At 42.1% G+C, this 12683-nt stretch overlaps 1 protein-coding gene and 1 long non-coding RNA gene across 2 annotated transcripts in view; one reads left to right on the top strand and one right to left on the bottom strand.

Moving 5' to 3' along the window:
• LOC133738496 (uncharacterized) overlaps positions 1-12683 on the top strand; it is an 80847-nt gene that overhangs the window by 9986 nt on the left and 58178 nt on the right. The window lies entirely within an intron of this gene.
• Positions 8060-9406, bottom strand: LOC133736596 (uncharacterized). Its single transcript, XR_009859619.1, has 3 exons — positions 9059-9406; positions 8634-8746; positions 8060-8351 (listed from the first exon to the last, which is right to left on the bottom strand). It is a non-coding gene; the product is annotated as an uncharacterized LOC133736596 (long non-coding RNA).

Here is a 12683-nt window from a genome sequence, read left to right as displayed (position 1 = left end):
TCTCTCCTCCCCCCTCACTTACCGTAATTGTGGTAAAGTGGCTCATAAGTAAATAATAGGGTTTTTGTCCATTTACTTTAATTCTAGAAATTTTTTTCCCACTTAGCATTTCTCCACACATGCTCTGCATGTGTAAATATTTTTTTTGGGTAGTTCTATTCATACCTCCTAATTTGCTCTTTGAACCTCCCATAATTTTTGTGAAATTTTAATTCCTATCTTACCCCCATAATAAAATTAAAAATATGTATATATATATATATATATATATATATATATATATATATATATAGAGAGAGAGAGAGAGAGAGAGAGAGAGAGAGAGAGAGAAACCATAGGAGACTTCGCCGGAGTCCGGTCACGGGCCGCCGCTCACTGGGCTTTTTTGAAAACCTTGCCGGATGTCCCCAAAGAGGTTTTCGGAGATCTCATAGATCGCCAGAAAGGTTTATTGCCCCCAAATAGACATTTATTGCCCCCCCCCCTCCCCAATAGACCTCTATTGCCCCTCAATATAACTTTCGGTCACTAAAATAGAAACTAATCTTCCTAAAATTAGACAAATAAAACTTTGATTAAGGAAAAAAAAATGAGGAGATTACTTGTCTTTGCAAGTCAGGGATGTGCCTATCGAAATAAATTTGTCTTGTATTATTTGATTAATTGGTTGAATTCGCCCATACTGCGAGTGCATACTTTCAAGGGGAAATGATCATTTACCCAATTTCAGCTTAAAAATTGCCCACTTGCTCCACTAAGAGTTTTTTAACCCCATTTACCCAAAACACTCTAAGAGATTATTTCCCTATTACCCAATTAATTCTTTTTTTTATTCTTTTTATTTATTTTTGGGACTTTTTTGCCCTCTCCTTCTTTCTCACTTAGAGAGAGAAGTCGTCGGATACCTTGCCGGACTCCGGTGACCAGTGGCCTGCCGCCGACTCCGGTGACGGGAATCCGGCGACCGGTGACCGAAATCATATTATTGCCCCCCAATAACAAGTTTATTGGGGATCAATAATTAGTGAAAAATGAAGATGTTTTGAATTTTGAAAGCTTTCGGAGGTTTATCCGAATAAATAATTTTATTATTGCCCCCCAATAATCTTATTATTGCCCCAATAAACATTTTATTGCCCCTCAGTAATCTTTTTATTGCCTTCCAATAATCATATTATTTTGCCCTCAAGTGAATTGCATAAACTCCCAAAACCAAAATGAATACACTACAGACACAATTGATCAACTTATATATTCAATTGTACATGTTCACTTTTTTTTTCTTTTTTTTCCCTTGCCCATTCCGGAAGCTCACAGTATACCAAAAAAAAAAAAAAAAAAAAGTGCTCTGGGCACCCACCGGAGTGTGAGGCCGACAATTCGGGTCTCTTCTGATTGAGGCGAAGGCTTGGAAGTTGACGAGGACTTTTGAGGTGGAAATGGGGTTGGGCTTCGATTGGGGAGGATTCGAGGCGCGGCCGACTCCTCCTCCTTCGCTGCCGTCCCAGAATTTGCTATGGGCACCAGATCGGATCTACCAGGGATGAAATTGCTATGGGAACTTCATCGACAGCCGTCAGGTGGGTGGATAAAGATGGTCGACGATGGCAGAGCGGCGATTGGAGAGGTCGATGGTGGGGATTGGTTCGGCGTCGATGATGGCAGAGCGACGATGGCAGAGCGGCGATCAGAGAGGTCGATGGTGGGGATTGGTTGGGCGTCGGGTCGGGTCGTCGGTGAGGGGGTGGAGGAGAAACCCGAGTCGACGAGGAGAGAGAAATCGGTGAGTCGGATGGAGGAGAGACTCGAGTCTGGAGAGAGAAATCGGTGAGGGGGATGGAGGGGGGGGGAAAGAGAGAGAGAGAGATGTGTAATTTATTAATTAAAATGAGGGTAATAATGTCAATAGATGTTAGATTGGGTAAGTGAGATTAAAAAACTCTTAGTGGAGTAAGTGAACAATTTTGAAGCTGAAATTGGGTAAGTAGTCACGGCCCATACTTTCAAATTTCCACTTGATGGTCTAAGTTGTTAAGGAAACCCATGGAAGTTTGGGTGCTTCCAACAGTGCTTGCTGAGTTATGTAATATGTAAGTATGCGGTTAAGATTGTATAAAGAGGCAACTAAGCTAACGCTTTAGATGGACAAAGGATTATGAATAGTACTCAGGTGCTATGAAAGGATCAAGTGATTAACTTAGTTCTTTCTCTGTTCTTTGGGTGTCAGTTGCTATAAAGGTTAGGCATATCAGCTTTACTGTTAAGTTGGAAAGTTGTAGTGTGTTGATGAAGGTATGTTATATTGGAACTGTGTGTTGTTTTTATAGTAATATTTCCCCTGTACTGTTTAGTTACTTTAACTTTTTGGAGAATGATGATTAGGAGACCCAAAGTGAGCTAGGACATTCCAGCTGATTTTTACATTATCGTTTAACGCCACAGTTGTTTTGGAGGGAAAGAATGGGTCCGTTATAAAGAGATGTGCTACAATGCCCGTCATTGGGTCATTTGGATGGAGATAACCAAAATATTTTTCCAGAATTTGAGGGGGATGAGCTAGATCCTTGGTGCGACAGAGTCCTCTTCTGGACAGTTTATGGGCTTCATTTTCATTTTTTTAAAGGAATAGCTCCTTTTCCTATCCTTACATTTGAGTTTAAGAATGTTGTGAATCCAATATTAGCCCGCTGTGCACAAAAAGCAGGTGGCTCGAGCTTCCATGGGATCTTTTGGAGTTGGTTTTGATGAAGCTTGCCCCTTCCGTCGTCGACGTACTTGACTTTAAAGTGATTTGTCGTTCTTGGAGAAGTGCGGTGAAATCTTTTGCTTGGTGGCCTCAAAACCCATGGCATTTGTTTCATACCAACTACAGGTCCTCCATCTTTGATCCTACAGCAAGAAGAATTTACAGATTCAAAAGCATCTATAAAGATTTTGATGGCACCAGGTGTGTGAGATCGTCGAAAGGCTGGATAATCATCTTCATCTTCCACCGTGACAACGAGTCGAAGGATTCCTTGGCACATATGTTCAATCTGTTGTCACAAGCTAGCTAGAGTTCAGATCCTGGGCATTTAGTCTCTTCCAAGTTGCTCCCATCAAGGCTCCATTCCCAAAGCCATTGTTTCATCCAATCCCTCCACAACCCACCACTCTATTTTGGCAGTGGCATATAATAGAAGAATATATACTTGCATTCTGCAAGCTTGGAGATAAGACATGGAAAGAGTTGGAGGAGAATATGCTCCAGACTGGATGTGGAGATATCATGTTTCACTATAACCAGCTATTTGCATTAGACTTGGATGAATCTTTGGAGGTCTAGGCGTATAAGGGATCTTTTTTTGTAAAAAAGGAATATCTTCAAAGCTCCTCTCCCATGCTGATTATCCTTACTATAGGGTGACCTATTTAGGCCATCTCTAGCTGTTGGGGGCTAAAATAGCCCCAGGGCTAAATTTTAGCCCCCGATAATCACTATTCATACAAATAGTAAGGGCTATAATTTCCATCTCCAACTCTTAGGGCTATAAGTTTAAATGTCATGTTATTTTATTATTTTTCATTAGGTATTTCAAATATATAGTATTTTATAGAATTTATGTTTTTTCTTAGAGATTTTTTCGTCTTGACGACTACAATGACCTAGCTCTGCTAGGGTTTGGGAAACGGCATCCGATCGGGTTTCGTCATCCCTGTACCTGCTCCATCTCATGGAGTTATTCACGGGTTCAGGCCTGTTCCTTCTTATTCTCGTCGCTATCCAAAGTGGTGATGGTGTTGTGCTTGGCGGCGGCGGCGGAGGCGGTCGTCTATCAATTCCAGAAGGCTTGCCGAAGGTTATCTCATCCCGGGATGGGGTTTTGGGGGCTTCTTTCTGTGATACTTTTCTTGAGTTACCGATGGACGGCATAAGGATTCGGGCGGCGGGACAGTGGAGCCCGTTCACTGCTCCGGTTTTTAGGCTCATTTGGGTGGCGGCTCCTGGTGGAGATGGTTGGGGATTGAGGGATCCGGGCATCAATTTTGGTTTGGATCCTCACGGTGGTGGCTGTGGGAGTTCGCAAATTTCTGGGGTTGTTGTTGCCGGCCGGCTGATTCGGTTCCACAGGGTGGTGGTCATCGACCTCAGTTTGTCTGTTGTTGGCATCAGAAGGACCCGGATCTGGGATCCGGGTAGGTTGTGCAAATGGATCAGGATCTGGGATCCAGGAGGGAGTGGGGCTTGGGCTGCGTCCCACTATTGTTGGACTGTTGCTCAGTTGCTAACTTGGTTTGGGGCTCCTATGCGTTACTGGTATTGGATTCAGGACCCAAGTCTTTGGTATCTGTTCGTGAAAGATCGTCTGCCAACATGGCCATGTTCTGACACCCTTGGCCGGCTTCGATCTTTAGGTGGGAGAGTGCCTTCATTCCGGCGCCAAGTTGATTTTTGTCAATTTGTGCGTTGGAGTTTGATGGGTAGTCAAACCACCGACTACTCAATTCACTACACGGCTGCAATCCGTAGTGTAAAATCAGCGCTGCGTCTTGACGTTGCTGCTCTTGCGTTATTATGTTTTTCAGTTTTTATATTTCATATGTATTTTTCGTTTCGTACTGCTTTATTCCCTTCTGGATGTCTTTTGGCATCGCATCGTTGTAATCTTTCAATTTCAATAAAGGGCTGACCTCCTTCGATTCAAAAAAAAAAAAATATATAGTATTTTATAACTATGCTACTATTTATACTCTTATATAATTATTTTTTTCCTATCAAATCTTATTAATTTTTTAGATATAATTTTATCGTGCCACGTGTCACTTTGTAAGCAATTATTTGGATTCTTGATTAGATTTTATGTCTTTTTATCCCGATGTCATCTTCTTAAAATTTTCAGATATGATTTTACGTGCCACGTGTCAAGTTATAATTCGTTATCGAGATTTTTGACTAGATTTTATGTCCATGTGGCATATCTTATCTTCAGCTCTAAAACTAAATAAAATGTATGCTTTGAGTTCCATTCTTCATCATCTCAACTACTTCCTCTTCAATCACTTTCTTTCATAGAGATTTTCACGACCTTGGATGACATCGGGATTATTCATGACCTTGGAATTGGTGGAGAGCTTCTCTTTTCTTCCCATCAAAATACTCTTTACTCCTTGGAGTAAAATTGATGGTTTGCATCATTAAATAGCCTCTAACCTAACAACCACTCTTCGATCCTCCCTTTTCTTCTCTCTTCTCTTCCTTTCCTCTTTCGCTCCTTTCATTTGTGCCGCCATTTCTCACAGTCCAGCAACCATTTCTTCTCCAATGACTTTGACTTCGGCCTCTTTGACCTTTGCCTCGTTTTTTTTGCGGCATTTCTTCCCATAGGCCTAGGAATTGGCGTTTGAGATGAAGAAGAAGAATCCTCAATTGGATCCTCATCCTCCTCCAAAGAAATTGATGTGTTTCGTTGCACCGGTGTTGGACCAAATTGTTCTCGAGGTGGATCTTGAAACGTCACCCAATCGTTGCACAAATTATAACAATTACAAAACTTAAATGGTTGTCCTCCGGAGTCGTCCCTATAGAAACTCTCGGCTTGCCGGTGCTATCAAATTCAATCAATAACAAAAATTGTAACAAAATTAAATTACACAACAAACACTAAAAAAATAAATAATATGTTTACAATTGTTATTATTAATAAATAAAACAATAAATTAATAAAAATAAAAACTCACTATGTCTTGGAGATTTGCTCCACTTTGATCCCTCCTTTCGGAACACTTGAGACATTGGTGCCATTTGTTCATGTTTGGAAATATATGTTTTTTCTATCGGGAATTACAACTCTCTTCCGATCTTGCCTTCAAAAATGTGGTGCCTTCATAATACTCCAAGTATGTTTGTTGGATTCGTGCTCAAAGCTCTTCCTTTGATTGGTTGGTACCCTTCTCCATATCTTCCGAGACTTTGACATAAGCAATAGTAAGAGCTTCATCTTCTTTTGGCATCCAATTTCCTAATTTTTTTGTGGTGGATGCCATTTTTAAGACCCATAGATAAAACTAGATGCACACAAGTGCCTAGATTGTCCCTGAAAGTAGGGAATTATTGAAAAAACTAAGCAGACTAAAAAGGGTCTAGGTCAAACAACCTAGCCCAAAAATTGCAGCCCAACAGTCCCAAGAAAGAAGCCCAGCTCAGGCCCAACTATAAACAGCTTGAACCAGGCTCACCGTCCATCTTCAACCTCACCAGTCGTCCGCCGCCATTGGATACCAGACCCTGCCGCCGCAACCGACTCCAGCCCTCGCCACTACCACTGACGCCAGCCTCGCCACAATAACGCAACGCCCGGTCACGCTGCCTCAACCCACGACGAAGCCCGACCGAGCCACGTCAAAACCAATCTGATGCAGTCCGATCCAGCACACCGTCCAGCCCCTCCATCACGTTGCCGATCATGGAGATCAAAGAGGTGCCTCGGCAACGCTCGACCCGCGTTGTGTCGCCGCCCACTGAGCCCAAGATTTCTTTCGGTAGTCATCGCAAAAAACCATCTAGAGCCGGACTCGAGCCATAACCCCTCCCTAAGAAGCTGTCGGGCCTCTAGTTTTCAAATTCCCGTCCGACAGCAACCTCTAGCAGGCGAGGCAAGCCAACGCCGCCAGGCGCTCAGCAGGACAAGAAGAAGAGTGCAAACTCTAGACCAAAAAAACAGTCCGGGTTTTGTGGAGACGATTTTATTAGGTTATAGTATCTTCTTTTTTTTTTAAAGGAAAAGTCCATTGAAATTAGTGATTGAAATTGCTCATGAGGGCATCCCAATAGGGAGCATACAGAAGCGAGAACGAGCCTGACCCTAGAGCTAAGATAGAACAAACAAGAGGGTGTACTACACCAACTAGTTGTTCTTGTACAATAAGATACTACTCTGAAATTTTCCTAGAGAAACTAGCAAAAACTATAGGTAAAACCTCAGCCTCCTCAAGATAATTACCAACAATAAAATTGTCTCGACCTTGAGATTAATAGATTAAACCATTAGAATCTGCAATCTGGATATGCAAGAGATCGGCAAACCAATCAAAACTATATTCGTCCCAACCTAAAGCACGATGCTCGCCAAGGCACGCAATTGTGGTACTCACAGCGTGTTTAAACTGAGAATTCTTATAGAATGTAGAATTGAGTCGTCTACCAGTCGGTAAAAGCAACACATCCGAACGAATGAAAACAACATAATTGAACAAAGCATCATGCACTCCTAGATCCCAAATCCAAGCCCATAGAGAAATCTGGCCCAACAGAATGGCAAGGTGGGCCCAAACTCCTTGAGACCAGATTTGATTTGGACACCCAGCATCGGGCACCCGGATCCAGCCATCGTTCATCACCTGCCTCCGGCGTCGTTTGCCCCCCAACACATCGACCAGAAAAATCAACCTCCTTGGATTATTAACTCCAGCGCTGACTACATCCAGACCACCATCGCTGGCCACTTCAACGATGACGCTGCTAGTAACAATCCCAAACACCAGATCGAGACCCAGCCGCCGCTCTGCATCAGCACAGCCACCAATCTAGTCCCACCATCGAAAATCCGCCAATCCCGGTAGGAAGGAAGGCGCTGCTCGAGCCCAAACCCGGATCTCCTCTCCTGACCACGGAAGTGTTCCTGCTGTGATCGCAGCCCGAGGTTGAGCCAACCAATGAGCGCTGCCAAGCAACGTGCAGCCCGCGATCCTTCAAAGCGAGGGTTGAAACGATCAGCCGCTTGTCGATCGAGATGAGAATGGTGGAGGTGACGGGGACCTCCCTGAAAGTCGCCCAAAAGAGGCGGCGGTAGGGTTTTGAGAGAAAAAGCTCTCAACTTCCATTAGGTTATAGTATCATGTGCTCGTTATATTCCTATAAATTAGAGAAAGTTAGAACTTGGAAATAATGGTTTTAGTTACCAAGTAGAAAATTTTTCCAATCACGGGTAATATGTATTTACTTCACAAAAGAAAATCGAAGAAGAAGATAAGATAGCAGGAAGAAAGAAAATAATCAACATCCACCGTATACTTACTGTTGTCTCCACCATTTCAACCTTATGCATTGTACTAAGAAGCTCTCTTTTTTCAAAATAGGATCAAGGCTTCCACCGGTACCATAGAGTCCTGTAAAACAAAAGACATTCTTATTTTTTAACTTATAAGAGCACACACATTACTCATAGTATGAAACAATTAGAAGTACTTTCAATTTTGCCTGGATTGCACTGCAGAAATCATTTAAGCCCTGGCCACTCAAAGCAGATATGCAAACAACATCATCTCTTTTCTGCTTCTATTCTGATGCTGTTAGGATTGATCACCTTATCAACCTGCAAACATGTAGCTGTCTATCATCAATCTTGTGCATTTCCTTATATTTCTCCATGTGTAATAGCAACATTCAATTTGACTAAAGCAACCGAATGTTGTGCATTATGATCCACACCACTAACAGTAACTTCATAATTCTTCGTATCCATAAAAAAAAAAATAATAATAAAAAAATAAAAAACCTTTATTTCCCAATCTATTTAGAGACAGCAATATCAGAGTTCACCAAAACAAATGCATATAACAAATTCCAAGCATCAACAGCCAGTTACAGAACTCACATCTTGAGACATTTGAGTAACACTATCTGCCAAGCTTGAAGCCAGCTCTTGTCGGAGCACTCCACTGAATCCAAAGAGGCTCTACACTTCTGAAGCGGCAATTCTTCACGAACCTAAAGCAACCAGACGCACAATTCATATATTCAATCCAAAAACTTCTCCATACATATATATAAACACAATCTTATTGAAAAAGAAAAAACCAAAGGCTTTCTGAGCTTCTCTGCAACCAAATTATACAACAAACACAGTAGACAATTATGAGTAAATTGAAGAAAACCCATCAAAACTATCAAACCTAATCAAACTTCAAAGCTGTTAACATCTATATAATTGTTTTCAATAATAGACCCATATCAATTTTCATGCTAAATTAAAAGTCAGAAGTTAATCGATACCATAGAAAAAAAATCAAAGAATCTTACCCAATGTGGTGTTCTATGTCAAGCCTCCGATGAATATCCTAAATGGAAGTGTCCCTGATGAAGAAGATTAATGGTGTTATTGTTACTTTCAACTGTCAAGGCCATTGAATGGAGTTATTCGGATTCCAGGCTGATTAATTTTATTTGTTTCTTATTATAACTTGGTTTTCTTTTGAAGCATGTAGACTGTCCTTGGTATTTAGGAATTAAAGGTCCTGAATCTCCAACAGTGTAAGGACTATAGGAGTGCAAGTTGTGGCGAGTGAAGTGGTTTCAATATATGAGTGTAGCAAATAAGATGTTCCCACTTGTTCAAGATATTTCATTATCTCGTGGACTTATTCAACAAAAAAAAATAGTATAGTGATGGTAAAAGACTAAAAGTCGTAAGATTCCTGGTATATTACCTTGCCACGAATGATGTACCAAGGATGATTGATTTCTGAGTCCAAATCACAAAAAGCTATACTTCTTAGCACTTTAAAAAACAAAAATGTTTAAAGATTGAGAGCATTATCGTTGAAAAAGTCGGGACAATTAAGAAAGCTGAACTCAAATCATGTTGTTGAGTTCATTTTTAAGAATGTTAAAGCTTGCCTACATCCTCTATCCTGGTTCTTTTTATTGTTGGAAATGTTAGGATTCCCCTGTTTTTACCAGTTAACAATCTGTAGGCAATTAGAAATTATGATTATCATTGAAATAGTTTAATTTGTTTCAAGTTATAACTTGATTCAGTCAATTAAAAGTAGTCTGACAAAGAAAAGAGGAAAAATACCGCGACTTTTACTCTCCTCTCTCTCTGCTCTGCTAGGGTTAGGGTTTCGAGTATACAAAGTTGTGCGGCGTCTTACCTTCATGGCTGCAGCGATCGCATCCATGACTGCCAAACTTGAGACTAAACTGTCGCTCAAGGAGGGAGAAGAACCAGTTGATTTGGGGAATCTCCGAGTTTCGGGGAAAGAGTTTTTGGCTCGGAATTTCTACTTGGTAGGAAGGCTCAATACTTGCAGGGGGCTGATGCTGGAATCATTCCGGAGTGCTGTAAGATCTATGTGGAGGTTGACTGGGACCGTGGAGGTACAACCAAGGGGTGACCGTTTTCTGTTTACGTTCACCCATGAAAGGGATGTTGCTAGAGTAAAGAAAGGAGGACCGTGGGGCTTCCAACGTGCCATGATTCTCCTGAATGACTACGATGGGTTTTCGGAGATCTCTGCAGTGAGGTTGGATTTTGTTTGGATCTGGGTTACGCTTGATGGCATACCTCCGGGTATTTTGACGGAACCTACTGTCCGGTTGGTTGGTGGGACAATTGGCGAGGTGCTGGAGGTGGATTGTCCGGCGCTGCGTAGGGGCGATGCTCGGGTCAGGCTTGTTCTCTCTATCCATGATCTTGTGCGTCTCGACCGTAGGGTTAGGGTTTCTCCCTCTGACGTCCTAACCCTAAGATTCAGGTATGAAAGGCTCCTTGGGCGCTGCCATTCCTGTGCTATGTTGAATCATGGTGGCCAACTATGCCCTAGGATGGACGAGTTGGAAGCTGATGCTGGGGCGGAGCAGGGATCGCAAACGGCTGGTGGCCCGATCGTTCCAGCCCTTGTCTTTAGGGCAAACGTTCAGCCCTCTATCTCTTCTCCATTGCTCTCTACTTTCAAGGTCCCTGGCTTGTCGAAGAAGAAACCGGTACAGATTCGTGAGCTTCCTGAGCATGCGTCTTCTGGTACTGAGGGTACCTCCACTCAAACTCAGGTGGTGGGGATGCACCGGCCCAGGGCTGAGGATGCTCCTGAGGATGGTAAGCGAGCCAAGCATGGTTTGGCTTTGGCGCCGGTAACCCTGCAGCCGGAAAATCTTGGGCTCGAGTTTTCTGATGCAGGACTGGTTGGTGGGAAGCTGTCTCAAGGCCCTAAGGTCTACAAGAAGAAGGGTAGGCCTCGGGGTTCGCGAAACAAAGTCAAAGCGGCATCGGTGTCGACCACCGTTGACGACTCTGGGTCTATGGCGTCGGGGCCCTTTGATGGTGGTTCTGTTGGCATGCCTGAGAAGCCTAATAGGCTGGCTGAGCCTGTTTCCCAGTCCGGGTAGGAGACGAGCCCCTCCATCTTCGGGCGAGTGACATGTCTTGCTTGATGGCGGCGATGTACACCAAGTAGGGTCTTAGGCGTCAAAGCGGTCAAGGAAGTGTCTCGTGCTCGATGATGTAGGATCTCGTAGTTTTCGTTTGTTTTTTATTTGCTTTGGCTAGTAGTTTTCTTTTGAACTTTAGTTTTTTTGGATTTCCTTTTGGTTTCAGAACTCTTATGAGCTCGCATTGTAATATGGGGGGTGTTTGTACCATTCATGCTTGACCGAGTGAGGTCGTCATGATTTCAATCAATGGATTAGTCTTCCGTTGCCCTAAAAAAAAAAAAAAAATAGTCTGACAAGAGTCATATACTTATCGCAGTTTATATTCGCTGACAAGAGTTATGGCTGTTGACAATCACATTGCCCTATGAAAATACAAACAATTACTTGACTATTATCAAAAGATGTTTCATCTGAATTGCTAAAAGCAGTTGTAATTTCTACAGATGAGCATGACGTTCTGGATCCATTTGGTAATGTAACTATTACCTGGGAGATTAGTTCATTCACCAGGAGAGGGTACATGGTAAGTTTCATGTTGCATGTTTGGATTTATTAAATTGATGATGGATTTGTGTAAAGACGAATCCGTTGTGAAAATTTCTCACTTGGAGGTTAATTAGGTACTCTGTTTGTGTATACTGTATAGTGCCCCTTTTTTATTTCGTTATTTGTTTTGTAATCGGAAGGATTAGTGAAGCTTTCTGTGGTCCTGTTCTGTATAGGCAGAAGTAAAAGTACAGAATAATCAGCTGCTTCGCAACTTTGAAGATCCTGGGTGGTCTTTGGGCTGTACATGGAAGCATAAGAGCAACTCCACCGGTAGCTTCTTGACCGGTCACCAACTAGGAAAAGCTGAGCTGGTGACGATGGAGGAGAAAAACGGGGCTCCAGCGGTGGGCTTCTGACCAGCCAAAATCCAGACTTTCTTGACTGAAGCCAAGACTTTTATGACATTTTCCTTGACCCAGCCAACCCATCTGCCAGCTCGGCCCAACTAATAACGTGGGTGACATCATCTACACAAGTGGAGTAAAATAATTATGTAAATGGGTGACTTTGTCGTGTAGCATGATTGCATGATTGAATGGGACAGCATGATTGCTTTAGAAAGTTGAAACAAACTTTCATTAAATCTGGACCTTGACTTCAATTAATGGAGAGATCTAACGGTGTATAATTAATCCATCTATATATGTATATAACGATAACAAAAAGGTAAGGAAAAAAAATTGTAAAAAATTCTGAAAATTTCCACCGAAAATATTATGAAAATAATAAATTGCAGTTTTGAGGTCCAAAACGATCCCGAAAGCCCAAAAAACCCCACACGTCTTAGCGAAGCTACGAGTTCTCTACCTAGCGTCGTTCTCTTTCCGGAAAGCTATAGCAATCACAATTCTGACATTAAATATAATACAAATCTCCATTATTACCATCTATTTACATCAAATCTATTTCAATTTTCCAATTTAAAAAAAAAAAATTCAATGAA

The sequence above is a fragment of the Rosa rugosa genome, chromosome 3 (genome assembly GCF_958449725.1).
Source record: "Rosa rugosa chromosome 3, drRosRugo1.1, whole genome shotgun sequence".
In the NCBI taxonomy this organism is placed as follows: domain Eukaryota; kingdom Viridiplantae; phylum Streptophyta; class Magnoliopsida; order Rosales; family Rosaceae; genus Rosa; species Rosa rugosa.
This window is presented reverse-complemented; position numbering and strand designations above follow the sequence as displayed.